The 20,964-nt window shown below is 46.7% G+C and overlaps 1 protein-coding gene across 4 annotated transcripts in view; it reads left to right on the top strand.

Annotated features, from left to right (window-relative positions):
* The window catches only part of DAAM1 (dishevelled associated activator of morphogenesis 1), an 896,952-nt gene that overhangs the window by 426,560 nt on the left and 449,428 nt on the right, over nucleotides 1–20,964 (top strand). The window contains exon 1 of one of the 4 annotated variants that reach the window (XM_069638890.1): nucleotides 14,669–14,931. The exons of the other annotated variants lie outside the window; for them this stretch is intronic. The gene's annotated coding sequence lies outside the window, so the exon portion shown is untranslated. Of the gene's footprint in view, nucleotides 1–14,668; nucleotides 14,932–20,964 lie in introns of those variants that run through there. 4 annotated transcript variants of the gene reach the window in all.

The following is a 20,964-nucleotide window of genomic DNA, read 5'->3' on the forward strand; positions in this document are numbered from 1 at the left end:
TGGATCCAGACGACGGGCAGCTTCGAGGAAAGGATCAAGCTCGACGAGAGTTTCCGACGAGCGATACGGTGGTGGGGCACCCGCGCGCATCTGACGGCGGGCATGGACTTCCAGACCCCAGCCCACCAGGAGACTGTGACCACGGATGCCTCCCTGGAAGGGTGGGGAGCGCACACCGAAAATCTGCACGCAAGGGGACTCTGGCTCCCGACGGAGAAGTCCCTGCATATCAACGTCCTGGAGCTCCGTGCAGTGTTTTGGGCCCTCAGGTCCTTCCTTCCGTCCCTCAAGGGCAAGGTGGTGAGGATCTTCACCGACAACACCACCACCATGTTTTACATCAGGAAACAGGGCGGAACCAGGTCCCCAGCGCTGTCCAAGGAGGCGCAGGACCTGTGGCATTGGGCCGTCGCCCAAGGGATTTTTCTGGTGCCGTTTCATCTGGCAGGGATAAAAAACACCATCGCCGACTCACTCAGCAGGGAGCTGCGCTCGTGCCACGAGTGGGAACTACGGCAGGATCTGGTGGATCGCCTCTTCCGACGGTGGGGCACACCCCAGATCGACCTGTTCGCGACGGCGACGAACACCAAGTGCCGGAGGTTCGCCAGCAGGTTTCCCCAGACGAGGAGCATGGGCGATGCTTTCTCGTTCCCCTGGGAGGGCCTGTTCCTCTACGCGTTCCCTCCCTTGCCTCTGCTAATCCGGCTCGTCAACCAGTTCAAGAGGTCACGGTGCAGGATGATCCTCGTCGCACCTGCGTGGCCGAGGCAGATATGGTTCCCGGACTTGCTGGACTTGTCAGCGTCCCCGCCGATCAAGCTGCCGGCGGACGCGGATCTACTCTCCAGGGAAGGAGGCGCCATCCTCCACCACGACCCGAAGTCGCTGAACTTGCAGGCCTGGCTCCTGCAGCGCTAGAGTTTGGAGGATACGACATACCGGCCGATTGCAGAGAGGTTCTTGCAAAGGCCAGGGCGTCCTCGACTCTTAAATGCTACGGACACAAATGGAAGAGGTTCTCTGTCTGGTGCCACGCACAGAAGATTAACCCTCTACGGATTACGGCTCCCCAAGTACTGCCGTACCTGCTGACGCTGGCCAAAGCTGGTCTGGCACACGCGTCCATCAAGATTCATCTTGCTGCGATCTCCCGATACACCAGAACCACGGGGCGGACGTCCTTGTGGTCTCATCGTCTGGTGAAAGAGTTCATGAAGGGACTGTTCAGATCGTTCCCGCCGGTGAAGGCTCCGGCCCCGGCGTGGGAGCTCAACGTGGTGCTGACCAAGCTCATGGGACCTCCGTTCGAGCCTCTGCACTCGGCCCCGTTGAAGTTTCTATCGTGGAAAACAGCTTTTCTTGTGGCCATCACCTCCGCACGACGAGTGGGAGAGATCCAGGCCCTTTCCTGCAAGGCCCCGTACTTGACTTTCCACGACACGAGGGTAGTGCTCAGGACGCACCCCTCCTTCATGCCCAAGGTACCGTCGGACTTCCATCTCAACGAACCCTTGGTGTTACCTGTGTTCTTCCCGTCGCCTTCGTCGCCGGCTGAGAGGACTTTGCACTCGCTGGATGTAGCTAGAGCGCTGAAGTTCTACGTGGACCGCACGAAGGGTTTTCGGAAGACGTCACAACTCTTTGTGAACTTTGGACCTGTCAATCAGGGGAAGGCTCTCTCGAAGGCTTCCATCTCCAGATGGCTCTCCGGCTGTATCATGTGCTGTCACCGGTTGGCAAACCGACCGCTGCCTGGCCGTCCGAGAGCCCATTCCACCAGAGCGATCGCAGCTACCACGGCGTTCCTATCTGGTGTGCCCCTGCTGGACATATGCAGGGCTGCTACGTGGAGGTCGACGCACACCTTCACGAAATTCTACTGCGTCGACCGGGATTCCAGGGAGGAGTCCAGGGTCGGCCAAGCAGTGCTGCGCAACCTGTTCGCCTGAGGTGAGCCTGGTGAGGAGGTAAGATGCTTAATGTTGAGTTGATGTGATGCTTAATGTTGAGCCTTTGCCACCTCCCGTGGTTGTGCATGTGTGTACTGCTATGTATTCTTTATTCATGAGCATGTGAATCCATGCCAGACCCCATGCTGGAGAAGGAACAAGTTACTTACCTGTAACTGTTGTTCTCCAGCATGGGTCTGGCATGGATTCACATGCGAACCCTCCCGCCTACCCCTCTGCGGCTCTTCACTTGGTCATACTGCCACTTCACGTGCTTCCAAATCTGAAGATGGCTGCCAGAGGCGGTGCTTAGGTAGAGGGCAGTCATTGGCTGTGGTCAGTATGACGCAGAGACCAGTGATTGGTTATTACTACGAAAGACAGATCAGAAACGAAACTGATACTGGTTTTTTTCTTTACCGAGGATTCCCAGCCTGACGACGGGGAATATTCATGAGCATGTGAATCCATGCCAGACCCATGCTGGAGAACAACAGTTACAGGTAAGTAACTTGTTCCTTATTGTATTTAACATTTGTATAAAGCACGAGCAAGGCACTGGTGCCATCTGCATGCTGAACACCAGAAGGCATATCGAATCATAATGGTAAACCTTTTTATAGAAGCATTGATCAAGAAAGACAATCCTAGTAATGGACAAAACCGATCTAGTCCTAAATGAATACATTTTCCTAAAACATTTCGGGATCAAGGTGAGTATTGGGGCTCCTCTCTCTCTGTGCTTTTGGGGATTCACCTCTGCCTTTCTGTGCTTTAGACACAGACTCTTAACCACACATGATGCTTCAGCACACAATGCGCCCTCCTGGCACGTTTAGAGGGCGCGACTTTCATGAACAGAATCTTTTAATATCAACTAGGCAAATTAATGCGCTTCATGCTTACTCCTGCCAGAGGTGCACACACAAATCAAACTACATGGATTATTCACTTCATGTGTACTCCATTAGTCGCTTGGTAGTAAGTGCTTGTGACCCCATTGTTCTAGAAGGCAGAGCACCCACATCATACTTTTTGGTGTGTGGTTGATTCTCTGGTGACCTTTTATATTTCATCACTGCACTAAAGTTTATTACTTTGTCAAAATACCATCTTGCCACATATATCGATACATTCGGGAACATTGCATAGAAACAGATTAAGAATCGTGTGCTAAAGTAACTCCATGGTGGGAACACCATGTATTCAAATGTCCTTCGAGTCCATCATGTTGGAGATCTAGCAACATTGTCGGTCATTGGGCGAGATATGTAATAATGCCTCGGGTGACCTTGTGACAGGGAGTCTTGCATTTACATTACAACAAAGACCCATAAATGAATCACTAAAGTTATAATCGCTAATCTGCCATGGAGGATTTGCCAGTCCTCCCTTTCGTGCATGGTTCTAGAAAACACAAAGACTTTAAATCATATCCCAACGCTTAAGCCCCGTGTGGCGGACCAATGTCAGTGCACCTTTTAGGTGGATGTAGACCAACCGCGCTGCAAGCTGCTTCTCAGCACAACAACAATCCTTCAGAAATGTATTGTAATGTAATATTTGAGCATAAGTGCAACTGGCAAGGTACTTTCTGGTGTCGTCATTTGGCTGTACTGCTTATTAAATGCAACGCTTTTTTCATTACTGGTGGCAACGAGTAGACAACCCTTGAGTCTGGTTCTGCAAAATAAGTATTTAGCTATTGATTGATTGTTTATATAGCGCCTATACACAATGTGTTTCAAAGCGCTTCAAGGAGGGGGGAAACATGGGAGAATATAGTTACATTCTTAAAGTCCTTTTTAAGGAAACAATACAGAATGAGAAAAATAACTATCGTAATAGGCCTGGCGACCTTTCAGATAGTGCAAGTGCATGGAACAGTTACGGCAAAGAGGGAAGGGAAAAGGAGAAACAAAACAAGCAGTAACATTACAATGCCTGACGACAATTGATGTAGTGCATGAAAAAAAACAAGAGGAAGGGGAAGGGGGGATTGGAGTGAGGGAGAAGGAGAAGAACAAAACAAGCTACTGTCAAAAATAGGTCGACAAATTTTATAGCGCGGGGGAGCAGTCGGAGAAGACATGGAGGGAAGGAGGGGAGACAGACAAGCTGCTATCAAAAGTCACGGCACAAATGATAAAGAGTAAGTGCAAAGGACAGTGAAAAGATGGGGTTGAGGATATTTTTGTATTTTTGTATTAAAAAAATAAAAGCAATGTGATCACTTTCTCAAGCGTTTACACAAAACATAACATGCAACAGACACACCCACACCGAATTGATGCGATTCACGGATGATGATTTGAGGGCCACTTTTTTAGAGGCGAGGCGTGGGGCCACTTTTTTTGGGTGTCCGGGCGTGTTTCTTCTCCCAGTCTGACCCTGTCCCTTCCTCCATCTCTGATAGGCAAAGGGCTTTCTCAAAAGGGAGCGCTCTGGCGGGATTGTATTTGCATGTAGCATTTTACAAAAGAACCAACATACATTGAATATCAAATGCAGAGCCCTCTTCCACAGCTCTTGGCAAGTACTGTGGTAATTGGCCATTGTGCTGCGGCTGTGGGCAGCAATGCAATTAACTGGGTTGCAGCAGTCTCGAGCTCTTGACGGTGGTGTCCTCAACGGTGTGTGCTAAACAAACTGAGCTATATGGATGGCTTCACTAGCATAGCCACGGTTCGTGAATGCCTTGTGCACATTTACTCGTAATCTGATTGGGCGGCCCACGTGTAGCGCGGCATTGATGTTGGTTTGGTTGGGTAGCGCCCACGGCTCCCTGGGAGCACCATGAGACACTGTACCCAGTGGGGTTCAGAAATATCGCTGGCAATCGCAGTAAAGCTAGCGATCACCGTGCCCCAGAAGGACGGGGCTGAGCTCCTCTAATCCCTTCACATTTCCGAAGGAACAATGAAGTATGGTAACTTTAATCCTGTTTCGTCTGGGTGTTATCCCTTGTAGCCGCCCCGCTTGCATTGTTAGATAAATGTCCCAATCGGGGGTTAAAACGTGTGCTATCTCGGCGGCGAATCACCCACGGACACAATCCTGGGCACTGTCGCTGGCTGGCCAGTGTTTGCCGACCACACCCTGGCGACCCTGGAAGATTCCTGCTGGGGGGAGGCGCTTAGGGCAGCAATTGGCTGACAGAGAGGAGGGGGCGCAGAATGCGGACTTATGAAGTAGTACCACGCGTACTTTGCCGCTGTTAACAGATATCACAGACTTCATATTGTACAGTAATGCAAACTATTCATAGTTAAATGGCTTTCCTGCTGAGGTAGCTGGGTGGGTTTATGCATCGGCCGTCGTGCCCTACACGTTTACACAGTAGCAGAATCGCAGTAAGCGGATACAATACTTCGACCCTAATACGGACACACTTCTTTTTAAGAACCGGAAACTTTAGAACTACCTTCACTGTCAGCGCAGTGTACAAATGCACGTCATTTTATGAGCACAGCCATTTCAACAGTATATTTCAGTTGGCTTATGGCAGTTTATAAAGCACCCGCAGTACTAGCGAGCGTGCACCAATTGTGTACGGATTGCGGAGTTTTTACAAGCAGGGCCTTAAATGGATCCTGGGCACAGCGCATCGCACAATGGGCAGGAGCTGTGCCCGGAGAACGGGGAGCAGCTACACGCATACCTAACCCCCACATAAGATCAAGTTTAGCAAAGTGATGTTGCCCATGCCAGAGGACTCGAGATATAGCAACCTTGTACACATTTAACATTATGGACTGACACAGCGAAGTGAAAGTGGGCATCTATTCAGTGCAATGCATAGAATCGAGCTGTAACTTCGAGCTTCTTAACGTGATGGAGATGCATACGTATGGGTAGCCCAAATGACCAATGAATGCCTCATGGCTTCATTGTTTCGACACTGCACTGACTTACCTGTTGCACGTGTAGTAAGTAATCCTGTTCCCAAGAAGGCCATTAAGAAGTCCAAAAATTGCCAGAAGTCAAAAACAGCCATCAAAATCACTTAAACAGGGACACCAGGTACTTCAAACACTGGTTATACCTGGTCAAAATGAGTATATATCATGGCAAAAAAGGAGACCGGAGTAGTAATGCATCTACGGTGGGAAATGCAAGGCAACAAGACTCTCCACTATTTACAAAGTTTACGTCTGGATAGCAACTGGACAGTAAACCAACCTTAGGACATGAAGGAATTCAATTAATACCCTCTTCATCAGCAGTATTACAAATGTATTACATTTAAAAAATCCACTAATGGAGTACTAAAAATTATTTAAATGCAATGTCAAATATTAATACAAACAAATCTGTTACAAACATCAAATACTTATAAATAGTACAGCAGGTGGGGGGGGGGGGTGGAGGCCAGCAGCCGGACGATGAGGACGTGAGTTTTACTACTCCCGTGCCACCGGCCTCATCTTGTACTGATCCTGCCGTGATATGCGTCCGAGAGGCTACAAAACATCTCACTGGTGCATGAAATCCTGCTGCACCAAATCGCTCTGAAACTGTGCAAAATCAGAGCGAAAATCGGAGCTCCAGCCGTGTGGAAAACACAGGACCCGGGACGAACACTGCCGCCAAGATGGCCGCCGTGAGCGTATACTAGCCGGAAAGCGCGGCAGTATACCCTCACCTTTGAACACCAAAAGCCAGACTTAGTCTATTTAATTGATCGAATAAGAACAGATGTGGTTTAATTTACTATCTCTTCAAAGATGACGGTGAAGATGCTGCTGGCCGAAGTAAAGGGCATATATATGCCAGATGGGTTATGAAATCACACTGTTAGGCCACTACCAATTCTAGTCAAATCCCTTGTTAGACCTAGGTTTGAGGACTGGCAAGGGGAAACTTTCTAAATCAATTGACAGAAGGGTTCCTCGTTACCTCCCAGTGTGCAATCAGTGAATCCCACGAGGATTGGTGCACAGGAAATCCAAGATGATCGGGCATGGATTCCACAAAACTTGGTAGCAGATTATAGAAGACTGGGAGAGAGAGGCACGCGACTTTAACAAGAAAAGTAATTTAGACACCCTTGCATTATTGATTTGCAACACAAGGTGTTTGAATAGCTTTTTATCTAATGATGATATTAAATAAGTGCTTGATGAACAAAGCATCATCTTTTTACAAGTGTGGTTGACTGCCCAAATCGTCATTGGTGGTTATACCACAATTTTTAGCAATTGCTACTACCTCGATGGGTGGCAACCCATCGGGCGGATTCATTATTGCTATAAAAAACACTATTGTACCAAATTAGGAAATAGGTGAATGCTATGTATGGATTATTGGCAGTAAAAAGGCGATTTTGTGGCTAATTCCATTTGACTTGCAAACGTCTATTGAAACCCCTCGAATTTAAAGTTTGACAAATTCTTAGTGGTCCTGGCTGACTTATTTGTAGTATTTGTGAGTGACACAGAAGGCAGTTATGTTTTTAGCAGGTGATTTTAACTCTGATTGTAAAGCTGCTAGGAAGGGAGAAGATAACCATGCGGTAAGAAAATTGCTGTTGTCTACATTGAGTTATAAACATGGGAGGAAAATAGTGTCAATGTTTTGAAATGTTGAACTCTAGACTAGCCAATGGAAATAATGAGTGATATTTCCTAGGCAAAGATACCTGGAAAAATGGCAAATCTTCATGCTGTATAGATTATTTGGTTGCATCCTTTGTTTGATATATATGGCACTTTAGAATTAAGGACACATTTAAGTTAGCACAACATCTTGATGGCTGTTTCTAACCTAAAAACACAGGTTAGAGAATCATCTACTCTTAACAACTTAACAGTACACTGGAGAGGGCATAGAATTGCAAGAAAGATCAGTGATAATTGTTTTAACACACGAACAAATAGACTCTATAATTATCATTAGAGAGGAAATCGACCATATTACTCCAAGTAATTTTGTGTGTTTTCTCCTGAAAAAATATTATTGTAACAGGCGGCTTAATAAAGGCTTGAGCACAATCAATTGGATTCAGAAATACAATCTAGAAAAAGAACTCTAAGACCCTATCTAAGGCAACTATAACGGTCCTGCTAGGCCTTGTGACATTCAGATCGTGCAAGTGTACGAAGGGCAGGGAGGATAGTGATGGTCAGGAAAGGGGAATAAATAAATGAAGGAGGGGGAGCAGGGGGATGGTGGAAGGGCCCAGGGGCTAGGCAAGTGCTAGGGGGAGCTAAGGAGGCTGTGAGGGGTAAGTGCAAGGGATTGACGGGGTGAACCATTGTCTAAGTGCAAGGAACAGTGGTTGGACCAGACTCTGAAGGGATGCCCGCCCACCAGACTAGTCAGGGAGGGTGCCTGGAAGGGCAGTGCTAGTTAGGAGTGTGCTGGTAGACTCGTTAGGGAGGGCCTGGTACTCTGTGTGACTCATTAGTGACCCGGCTGCCAGTCGAAGCGGCAAGCGGGGGTGTTAGCAAGGGAGGGTTGTTAGGGAGAATTCTCTTATAAGGCTAATTTCCCAAACCTAGTGAGTCCCCCAGCTGCTTTGCTGGATTTTTGGGGTTTGTTTTTTTTCTCCTGCTAAGAGTGAGACTCTTTTACTCCCGCTCTTAGACATGATTTGAGGTGTCTTTGACTTATGTGCTTATGTGCTTATGGGCTATGGGGTTTAGTTTTACTCCATAGGGTATCATCTGTTTTTCTGTATGTGTGGTACACAGCATCCTCAGTGCAGTACCACAGGGGTGTCACAGTGACCCCCAAACATAGACTCCATACCCTGGGACTGACTGTCTCCCAGGGCATGTAAAGTCACCATTAGCTTTACTAGTCCAAAATTGTGAACAGAACCAGTACAAACCATCATATTACGGAAGTACTGGTAAGGGGTAATTCGATTGCCCTTGGGTCTTTTTTCGAGGGGGCACTGTCCCGTTCCCCCCCTCGTTGAGTTTCTGGCTGGTGGCAGTGGTTACCACGCGAAATATTCCTCCTGAATATTCTCTATGGGATTTTCCCATTGATTTTAAACGCACCACTTTTTGGTGCAATGTTAAAGATACTGCCGGTTTATTTAATATTAAATCACTGGTTGGGTCTTTTTGCCAGAACTCGATTCTAAAATGGCGTTTGTGTCCGTCTCTGTAACTCTGACCAAGGTCGAGCCCTTTGTTCCACTACTTTGGCGGGCTTCTCCACAGAAGCCATCCAAATGGTGCCACTCTGTCTGGGTTCCACAGGAAGGGTGGAGGGGGGAACTGGCACCCTGGACTGCATTGCCTTAGCAACCCAAGTCGCACTCTACTCTGATTGGCCCAGTGGTGAGCCGCCCGGCTCACCACTTAGCATATGTGATTGACAGCTAAGCTGATGAATGGGGGTTTTTCTGCATAAAAGGAGGGCCTTTGGGACTGGAACTTCAGAAGTCGCCACAGGACCTAAGAATCCGAAGAGGGAAGCCGCTGAGCCATCTGCAACAACGACACCACCGGTGAAGCCCTGCTGCAGCCACCTCACCACTTTCCCAACGACATGGGAAGATCTTCTGCTGGACGAGTCTTCTTCCCCTGAGCTGGTGGGATCAACAAGTTCGCCCTTTTCGCCTTCCAAAGATGTCACTTGGTCGAATCGCCCGTGCCAAGCACCCCGGCAGCCGGATAGCCAAGCTCACCACTTTTGACCGCGAATAAAAGGACTGTACCTTTTAATCGGGAACTCCGCGGCTGGTTTCATCCCTGTGCAGTGCAACAACTCCACGTTTCCTCCTCGACGAGATCTTCTCCTCCCCTGGTCGGAACCACGAACCTCAACCACTGCCAGGAACAACTGCCCCTGCTGGAGCTTCCTTTCTCTTTAAGGTACTGTGTCCTGCCGGGCCTCCCTTTCTACAGATTGCTAAAGGTGACCCTTAAATCATTGGCTTCTAAACTGGGTTGGCTCCAGGCCTTCTAACTATATCCTTTGACTCACCCCAACCTCTTTTGAACACACTGCAAAGACTTTCAGTGCACTTTAAACCATGTGATCCTGGGCACATTTTGCTTTGCTCCATTTAAAGTGGGCCTGGCCTATGAACTTTGGCTCTACAGTATAACCTGCCTTTCTCCCCTTGCTCTGAACTCTTAAGTGTTGGGAACTGTTTTATTTTATGCTCCGCCTTTTCTCTCCCTTTTTAACCTAAACGATTGGAGTGCCATCTAGGTTAAGCACTCACTTCTGTCTTAACATATAGTTGTGCTTTAACCCTGACGTGTCTGATAGTTATCAAGGGAGGTGTGTATACTTACCTGACTGTGTTTTAGATTACTTTTCATTGAGAGTGCTAGTGTATTGCCTAAAAGTGTGTTTTAAATAAACCATTATATACTTTTTATACAAAGCTCTGGTCAGTGTCTGTTTGCTCTACTGTGTTTTGACCCTATTGTGTATACTCTGCATACTGCCCTACTCTTCTTGAGAGAAGTCTGACTGCTCAGCCACAGCTACCAGGTAAATCTGGGTGGTGCCGACTGCTACCAATTGGGTTTACTGCTGCTCCTGTAGTCTTAAATCTTTTTGCAGTGTTCCCCAAGGGAACTGCACAGGATTCTGCCTAACAAGGGTAAAGGGGAAGGAGGTTGAGAAGAGCAGGGTTTTGAGAAGTCTCCAGGACTTGAGGTCCGTCTCAAGTCTGAGAGAGGCAGGGAGGCCATTCCAGGAGGAGGCACCTGCCAAAGAGGGAGATCTAACCCTTACACTCTGCTTGGAGAAGCGTCTGCTGTGCAGAGAGTTGGAGTTAGATGAGTGAAGGGCTCTAGCAGGGAGGAATTTGGGGAGAGAGAGTTGGATGTAGCAGGGTCCCAGGACACAGAAGGTCTTGTGGCTGATGCAGAGGGTCTTGAATTTGATCCTTGCAGTCACCAGGAGCCAGTGGAGAGATTTAAGAACTGGAGAGGTGCAGTCCCTGGGCTTGAGGCAAAGCAAATAAGTAAATTGGAAAGCAAAGAAGCTTAGGCAAACAGATCAAAACTGGCAAAGATCTTATTGGCATAGTTTATTACAGAATGAAGCAAACACCCGCTTCGTACGGTTGCAAACAATTCACGCAACTTTGATACCCTTATCAATAAGTTATCCTCCAGCCAAGATGAATTACAATGTAAACCCATCTCTGAGAATGCATGGGAAAAACATTTTCAAAAATGATATAAACAGCCAGAGCATCAAATTGATACACAAAGCCCTGAGGTCAAGTGGACTTTGGATTTCGATATTCAAGTTGTTAATCAGAGCACCTTGTCCAAATGGTCTAAGCAATTACGTTATTAAATGCGACCCTTTCCTTTGGGCTAATATTTTGTACTTGTTTAAAAACATCATTCTGTCTCAATCTACACCTTCTACGTGGAAACTGGCCACTATTATCCCGATCTACGACAAAGGTGTTTGTGTGAATCCCATGAACTACCCACCGTCCAATAGCACTTGTACACGGAAAGCAAAATCTTTGCTTGAAAAAAGCGAGCAATAAATGCTGAATGTGCGTTTAGTGCACATTGGCATGGACAAATACTTCGAATCCCATGATGCCGAACAAGGGGAGCAGAAGTTGCGGGGTGTCACCCCCCCCCTTCCCTAGTTTGGCATTATGGGATTCAGGAGCTGCGTTGTTGGCTTTGTTGTTGTAACGTAGAACCATACGTTGCTGCTGTTGATTTTTCTCAGGCTTTTGACACGGTCAATAGAACTTTGCTGTGAGTGAATCTGAAAAAATGTAAACTGCCAGACTCATTGGTGCCCATTTTACTACACCTGCTTGAAGGGAAATCTCTACAAGTCAGGTTGAACAGGAAGGGTGATTTGGCAAAACCTCAGAACGTATAAGAGTGCTCCGGCAGGGATGTGTCCTCGCTCCCTTCTTCCACCTTTATTTATCAGATATTGGAGATTGTCTAACTATGTCGGCCTTTGCACCACCTAGAATTGATGCCTTGACTGTATTCTGGTTGAGCCATGCAGATGTCATTGTTAATCATACCCAATTGGGCCTCCAGCGCCTTATTGTCTCTATTAAAATAATAGTCGATAATGAGCTGATCATAAACAAAAACAAAACTAATGTTATTTGCGTTCTCGTGGAATGCAAAGAAGCCTTCTGGTTACTCCTGGAAGATTGGAGAGTCTCTACTGACAGATTTTTTCTAGATGCTTCATCCAGTGGAGTTCTGATATTAGTAAGATTAAAAAGTAAGGGTGCACAATTTGCTGCTCGGATGAAACGAATAAACAGCAAATATTGCAGGTACTATATACTGCCTCTCATTCTATAGGTTGAAAGTAGTTATGGCTCTTCTATATGGACATGAAATCTGTCGCCTATCGAGGCTGATCGACTGGGTTATTATAGAAGGCAGTAGATGGAGAAAAAAAAGCTCTTAAATGACCAGATTGTTCTCCACTGGCAGCATTGAGATGCGAGTCGGGCCTAGTCATTGTGTGGGTGGCATACATGGAAGTGCTTTCCTTCAATAGAAATATATTGACACCCCCCCTCCCCTTGACTCAATCTTTGTTTACTTAAGGCATAGTGCACCTGCTAAAAATATGTGACCAGTGGTTCTTTGTAGACACTGGGTGGAAACTATTCCATGTAATTGCAACCAAACATCTGAAAACTGATCGAAAACCCAACCTTAACAAAAAGGTAGACTGGATCATTACAAATGACAAAATGCGTGGCTATACATTATATAAAGGCCTCTCTAAAAGAGATAAATCACTGGGCTCACTCCCATTTTATGTGTGTACATTTCCAAACTCTTACTTGAGAACCCAGTTCCTCACTTTTTGCCTAAATGTATTACCAGCAGGAGAAATCCATTCTATTCTTAATATCGATACGGAAAAGTGTTTCTGTTGCATTGAGAGAAATGCTCAATCTCTAGCACATCTGATGATTTACTGCCCGGCCTTCAAAATGTAAGAATATTGCTCTTGGGTTCAATTATGGCTTAACACCCAACAATTTTGGGAGCAGTTGTCGAGTGGACATAAAATACCCCTGACAATTACAGTCCTGAAATGTGTAAATCGAATGGGTTGACTCTTAGATGGTAATAAATAGCTAAACAAAAAAACAAAAAACGGACTCGTGGAAGTCTAAGTCTAGAACTTGCATATATGAATGTACATCAAATCTTTTATTTATTGGGTAATACTATGCACTCTATAAGAGATTAAATGACGTGAGATTGTTTTTTGAAATATTATTGAATGAGTTCTTAGTATATTTAAATGAAATTGATCAGGGTTTTGTTTTTTAATGGACACTACCACTTCTAATGTTCGAATACATTTTTATAGGTATTATTGTATTGCATTTGGTTCTTTATATAGTGCTCTTTCCCCATTTCAATGGCCTCCATGTGCTTTGTGGTTGGAACGCCCTTGTTGCCCGCAGTCAATGTGGTGGAGGTTCTAAGAGATTAGATTAAGAGATGCTTGTTTGCGTATTTGACCATTTAGGACTTAGGTGGCTGGCTAGGCTCCACTAAGCAGCCCAAAGGTTTGGCACATGGGTGGGCGCTGTTGGTGGTTTGGGATAGAGTGCTATTGTTCAAGATTTGATTTGTGCCCACCTATACCGAATTTCTTTTCATTGGTAGTCACTGTATGCTAGTGGCAGAGGTGTTGAGGTATGTCAGGTGTTTGTGCACTGCTAGACCGGAATGACATAGCCATAGCTGCATTCTACATGGCCTGTGTCTACAGACGTGGTGTAAGGTATACATATCGTTTGCTTTAATGTAGTTCGGGTGCAGATCTAACACCTGGATTTGACACTCGTAGATGGTGGGAGGGAGGCCTATGTTTCACAAAATGGCAGATCTAAAACATTCGCATTTCAGACTCCTAGATAGCCTGTTTCACAAAATGGCAGATGTAGATATTCCTAAATTTGAGATTTCTAGGTGGTAGTGAGGCTACTTGTAACTGAAATTGTGCCTTCCTTGTCAGTGGATGCTGGTTGACGGCTGTGTGGTCTTAGTCTAGCTCTTGTGGATACTGCCCGTGGTGGTCGCAGGAAGGTTTTAACAGGGGTGGGGGATATGATGTAGTTTCAGTCAAAAACTGAGTTATATGAAAGGAAATAGTGTTTTATATATTTACCATTTTATTTTAACCTTTGTAACTTGTGCCATGTGTAAGGTTAACTTTGTTTAACCAATTCACAATTAAAAAACGCCCAGCTGTCAAGCTACCCAGACCCTCTGAGCCAACGAGCAGATGTCCGTGGGTCCCATACACATCTCTCTAATATTTACAACTCTGCATTTTTGCAGAACTGGTTTCTTCACCTTTACGCATACGTGGCGTGTGTTGTATGCAAAATGACACCTGATTTAGAAAAATAATCGGAGTTATAGTCTGAGCTTGTCCATGGTTAATTGATCAAATCATTTAATGTACAAGGTTTGAAACACTTGATTGTACATTAGTCCCTTTCGAGTAATTCTGGAGTGCAGCGGGTGTGTATTTGAAGAGCACAGAAAGGCGTTTTATTTTCTGTATAAGGACTTTGCACATTACGCCACGCCGCCCGCCCCTGACATTGTCTGCGGTTCCTGTCTGAGCTTGCACCGGGTGCGCGTGTGTGAATTTCTCCCGCACGCTTTACGGTGGGGGGCGTGGCCCGCACACGACTCCGTCCAATGTGGGTCTGAGCTGGGAAAGGGGGCGTCGCCCGCCCCCGCCTGCAGTGTCTGCTGCACAGAGGAGCACAGCTGTGACAGCCCTGCTGCCTGCAGACTGGAGAGCGCTCTGCACACCACTGGATTCTTTGCACTCGGAGGGAAAATGGCTGCTGAAATCCCCCTGCACTGATGCATGCCCCGGAGCCGACAGCAGCGCTAGCGGGGCGGGATGCCACGGTGGGAGCAGCCGCCGTGGACAGCTTCGGGATGTGCCCGCTCGGTGGCCGGTCATGAAAGGAAATGCGGGACCCGGAGCGCAGCCTTCTGAGCAGGTAATGGAGTGGGGTAGCCGCGAGGGCAGCCGCTTTGTGGCACTTGCTGGGTGCTCGGACGGTAGGCGCTGAGGATTGCAAGCGTCCTCCTGTCGGGCCTGCCTCGCGTGGCGTGCCGGTCCTTGTGTTCCTTCACCGGGTCACGTTTCCTGTTGCCTTCGCGGCGCTCTGCAATGTGATCCCGGCACAGCATTGTGACAGCAGCGCGCCGCTGGGAATTGGGTCACTGCTCTTCCAGGGAACGCGCTCTGCCTCAAATGGGGTTTGTCGTTTGCGAAGCCTGGCGTTATTAATGGTCTCCTGCGATATGGAATCGGCGCGTTTGATCCCTCAGCAGTTGTGTGTGTGTGTGTATATATATATATGTGGGGGGGGGGGTCTGTTTTGATATTGTAATTAGGGTCGAGGCGAGCTGATTATGCGGCGCATATGCACATTCTAAATGTAGCCATAATGTGGCATATCTCTGTCACTTGGGGATTCGAGTACACGCCCCCATTACACACAGTGACACGCACTGGATATTTTTTTGTTTTATTATTGTACGGGTGCACGTTATACAAACAAGAAAAGTTTGATGAATCTTGCTGGTTTTCTCAATATACAAACTTTTGCTAGAATGTCAGGCCTTATGATGGTGAGTGAGCTGGGGGTTGAGTGCTGGCTGCAGAGAGATCTATAGATAACATGTATGTGACACAAGTTGGAATCCTATAAAACTGGCTGGTCCAAGAGTCACCCCAGTGAGCACCATGGCAATTTGGTAATCCCAACACCTTGCATTACACCTCCAAGAGGCCCTTCCGTTGGTGCTGAGCGCTTAGCAACGGTTAATATACGTCAACTAAAAAAATAAAAAAAAAGGAATCCTAGCATTGGCATTTAAATCTGGCCATGGATTTGAGGGTTCGCTTCGGTATATCCTTAGCATGGCTGCACACGCCTTCGTGTATACTGCTCCATTTCTGTGAACCGTCATTGCTGTTTTACACTAAATCGCGATTGAAATGTAGGCCAGCACGAATATTGCCCCACTGAGGCGTCCCTGATTGTGCCCGGAGTATAGTTGCTATGGAGACCATGGTAGATGGGCCTGTATGTCGTTGTTTTATCACATATCTGGACCCTGTGCAAAGGGCCAGTAATTAGAGACTTATCGTGCAGAACTCTGTATTGGCAGCAGTACCCGATCGTTGAACACGCCGCCTCAGGGGGATTAGGCACAAAATGGAGGCGGCGGGGGCTAGTAGAATGGGAACCTAGCAACCGAGGGCCTGCCCCGAATGATGCAAGGTCACGGCGCTAGCATACATTCATGGCAGGAGTTGCAATCGCAGCAAGAGACTATTCTCAACATGTCTATTCATAATTCGAATTTACAGCGGGGCACCAACATGAGACATACGTTTGTAAGCGTTTAAATGGATTGAATACACGGTTGAACGTCCTAGTGATGGAATATTGAAAGCTATATAAAAGAATATTGTAGTAATGGAGCAGCACCCTCCATCACCTGACTTGAAGTGCCGTCTCTCGGCCGTGAATAGGAAGGAGTAGGCCAGGTCTGTTTACTACGGAGCTACGCTCGCAAGCAGCATCCCCGGGGAACTGGGCGATGGCTCCAGCCATCCTATCAGCTGGCGGCAGAGGCTAGCTGTGGTGTCTAGCTAAGCCAGTCTAATTGCTCCGAGGGCGTGGGGCCTAGGCGGTGGGATTATCCAATCGTTGAATTGCTCCCCGCTGATGGGTGCGCCCTGCGTGTGGCATGGAGCCGGAAACACAGCCATGGGAACGTCCCATATTCCATCGTGGGCATTCTCTGCTAGGAAATGGGATAGGGCCGCTGGGACAGCAGGATACCCGTGAATAGACTCTACAGTCACACCGCCATCTTTCATTAGCGAGCCGTCGTCTGCCTTTGCAGATCCTCTTGAGTGAAAAAGAGCGATTGTCTCTTTAGGTCATAACCAGGAAATCTAAATATTGGCCACTCCAAACCTAGAGCCTGTGGTGCACTACTCATTGCCAGAGAGACATTGCCAGTTATGGGGCCCGACGCCTCTCTTGATGTTTTACATAGCACCGTCCTGCCATTTGCATGGTCTCATGGTGCTTGGCGACCTGTCAGAACAAGAATTTGGAATGCTTCGTTGAAGTGCAAGACTGCGTTGTTGTTCAGTGGATATGTGCAGATAAGAAGGAAGCCGCTCTGTGTGCTGGCTAAGCTTGAGGAGTCTTGCTTCGGATGAAGTCTATTGGGACAAGATCTGGGTGACCCTGAGAAGATGGATACACAAGTTGTGTATCTTGTTGCTATGTTAGGTTTTAGTATTATGGTAGTGCAGGGTGCTCTTTTGGATACTTAAGATTAATATGGAAGGAATCGGTGTTAATAAAGTTATTAATTTGTAAGCACAGACAGGCTACACATTTAATCATTTCCTTATTTGTGATTGGGCACTACACCTTTCCCTGAGATTGTAAAGCTCTTGGTAAATGGGGCAAGTGATTTAATTTGCGTTATTACAGGTAGTTTCATTATTAGCCAGAGGAGAAAGAAGACAGCCATTCGAGCCAAGTCACACATGCAACAGCGCCACCTAGTAAGCATCCTAGAAGTTCACCTCCAGAGCCACATCAGCAAGGCATTGTGGGTAGGGACATTAGCCTTTTTTCTCCCTGACGAGAAAAGTGCCAGTGCTAGATTTCCCCCTTGGATGTCAAGACACCACAAAGATATATAAACACCACCAACTCGCAATGAAAGCATGTGCATTCAAGTGTAATGTACATTGAAAACCCAGGACGAGAATAGTTACCTCCCATCACAAACAACTCTCCCATTGGCAGCCTATAGTCTGAATGGGTCTGAACCCTAGCACGCACACTACATGTTATCTGGCACACTCGCACATCCTCAAACTTCTTGAATCACCTGCTTGGTAATAATTGCTTCTGACATTCACATAAGCAGATACACCATCTACCAAACTCCGCTTCCACCATGTTAAACTGAAAGAAGACATACATTCGATCACATAAAACCAAGCCTTCATCATGGGTTATGTTAAAATGTAATATTTTAGCAAATCGCTGTTAATTCTTGCTACCACTGCTCTCATAGCTGGACTCGGGATGGCAAGTATCCAGAATTTGCTGTTTTGACCACCGTGAACCATCAGCGTTCACTTTTCGTCATCAACTTGTTTGAAAGGTTATAGGATGGCAAATAAGTTATAAATGTTAATGATTTCTGCGAAACCTTCAGGATTATAGCATTTACATGTTTAATCTATTGCTCACTGTCACTGCTCAACAATACACTGGCTGGAAGCGAGTGTACACATTTTGGATCAGAAAATTGCACAGTCTCTTGTGTACAGACAATGGCGAAGCAGCAAGGCGCTCGTTCTTGCTAGATGAAGTAAGCAAGTAGAGGCAGATGGTGGTAAGCGGAGAAGCATTTTATAGTCCTTTTGAGTCTTCTCCAGCTCACCTTCCTGATGGTTAACAGGTTTATACTGTGCCATCTCACAAGCAGGCCACAGGATGGCAACACCCTCAACCCTAGTCGGGCAATATTTTATTGTATTGTTAAAATGCAAACCTAGCTCAAGAGCGCAGTGTAGCGCTGCACCAGGTTTGGGTAGCAAGTGTTTGGGCTGGCATCTTCTTACACTAGCACAGTCTGTGAGTTGCTTTCTGTGCATCCATTGGGATAAGTGCATGGTCTGGTGGTCCACGATTGGTGAGATTTGCGAAATTGGAGAATTATTGCAGCATTGCGAGTCAATACTGGCATATAGTTCCAGAGGGTAGGTGCATGACAAGAGAAGGATTGTTTGTGGGTCCTCTCTTTGTGGACTAGTTGTTGTTCGAGCCTGCTGGTTGATTTTCTGCACACTAGACACGTGGAGCTTGGCTCCATGTACGCTGGTATGCTACTCGTGACTGCTTTGTAGACGATACATGCAGCCTTCAACAGAATCCCGGCCTGGAGAGTAAGCCAATGTAGTTTGCTTAGTACGGGGATGATTCAGTCAAATTTTCACACACAAGTAATAAGACGTGTTGCAACGTTTCTGACTGCTTTAGGATAGCCAAGTGAGCATCTGGAAGCTCTGTGAGGAGGCTATTGCCCTCATCAATGTGCGAGATCACGAAGGCCTGTACTACAGACCGGAAGTCCTGTAGCGGGATTTAGGGTTTGCTTTTGCAAAGGGTGGAGATTTGGACCCATGCTGTTTGGGCCTTCTTGGCTATGTGTTTCGGCAAGGACAAGCATCTGTCAATGGTGAAGCCTAAGGATATTTCTGAATCAGAGAGTTGCAAATTAAATACTTCTAGGTGCTTATCATTGAGCCATTTTTGGAAAAGTTGTTGTTTAGCAGGGGGACCGATGAGGACAGATTCTGTCTTGGCTAGGTTAAGTTTGAGATAAGCAGCCGACATCCAGGACTGAGTGATGGCTAGGTAATCTCTGAGACGACTGATGACCTATGGGTTTTTTATTCTCATGTACAACAGAGTATTGGCCACATGGTGGTGGATGGCCATATCAAGGTCTTTGAGCAGTATACACAGAGGCTCCATGTAAAGGCTTAACAGGATTGGTGAGCGTATGTAGCCTTGGGGGACTCCCCTGGAGACTGGGAGTCGGTTAGAATGTAATCTGTTCATCTGGGGGACATGGTGTCTGCCCGAGAAGTGGGAGTTAAACAATTCAAGAGGATGCCAGAGAATCCCATCCTCTTGTAAATGAGGGAGAGGAGGATACGGAGGGTGACTGTCAAATGCAACTTCAATAGCAACTTCTCGGTAGAGTAGCAGGACGTCAAATCCCAGCCTTGCATATAATCACCCTCTGCGTCCCAACAACCCTTTCTACCTATGAAATCCACAAGTCGTGGAAGGCAAAATGGAAACAAGGACACCTTTTCAGTCGCAAGTAATGGTCTCTGAATTTGCTGCAAAAAATTACGGGATGGTCTGCAGCTTCCTAGTGACATTGGAGAATGTGGAGGTAGATTTCAAAGCCACAAATGGAGTATAAGAATTAGGATGAATGCATTATTGTGGATCACACCCTTGCAGCCCTTACCCCCCCCTCGCCCCACAACCCCAATGAGAATGAGGTCTGCAACGGAGGCAGTGGCTATTAACTTGAAATTATTTTGGCGGGTGTGGCAGGTGAGCTAGAGAGAGTGAATACTAAACCTTTGCCTTATTATTGCTTAATTTATGTATGCTACATGTACAGTGACTTGGTCACATGGGCGTATGATTAAGCTATGTGTTTGCATCATGGCCACTCCCGTATGTTTTTTTATTTTGTATGAACACTATACTTATTCGTTAAAATTGAATTAAAGATGAAAGGAATACTTGTTTGGCAATTGGTTTGTGCGTTCTCCTGGCATGCTGCCTGAATTATATTACAAAAATGATACTCTATCAAGGTGCTTTTATCTCTGTAGGTGCTAGCTGCTTTCGTGTGTGTGTCTGTGTGTCTGTGTGTGTGTGTGTCTGTCTCTCCAGTGCTGGAAGTGGACATTATTGATCGTGGGATCCCACCAGCTGCAGGTGTGGGTAGGCAGGCGGTTGGTAATTTGGGGGAGGAGGGCGTAATGGCCATTTTTTTTGCGCTGTGCAGACAATGTGGGATAGAGGGAGGGAGGACCGTTGCATGGGCAGAGTTCGGGTCAAGGGGAGAAAGAGGGTGATGAGGGGGGGTAGTCCCTCTTTCATGTTGTTGGGCGTCGCAGTTTTTTGTCTTGAAAATCTTGTCACCATATAGAGTGTTTGCGTAAGTTGGTTCGAAGATTGGTGAAAGGGGGGGGGTTGATTTGCTTGAAGTCTTTCATCCTATTGGTGGGAGATACGCGTGTCGATACCAGTGCCATAGGTGACAGCAGTGCATGTAGGATGGAATACATTGACCATGTTGGGTGGGGATTCCTAATTGCAGAATTGGCATGGTTATCTAATAGGTTCCCTAAAACGGTGATTCCCTGGTCTCAAATGTTTCCATAA

The sequence above is a fragment of the Ambystoma mexicanum genome, chromosome 14, assembly GCF_040938575.1.
Source record: "Ambystoma mexicanum isolate Mex_15411 chromosome 14, UKY_AmexF1_1, whole genome shotgun sequence".
Classification (NCBI taxonomy): domain Eukaryota; kingdom Metazoa; phylum Chordata; class Amphibia; order Caudata; family Ambystomatidae; genus Ambystoma; species Ambystoma mexicanum.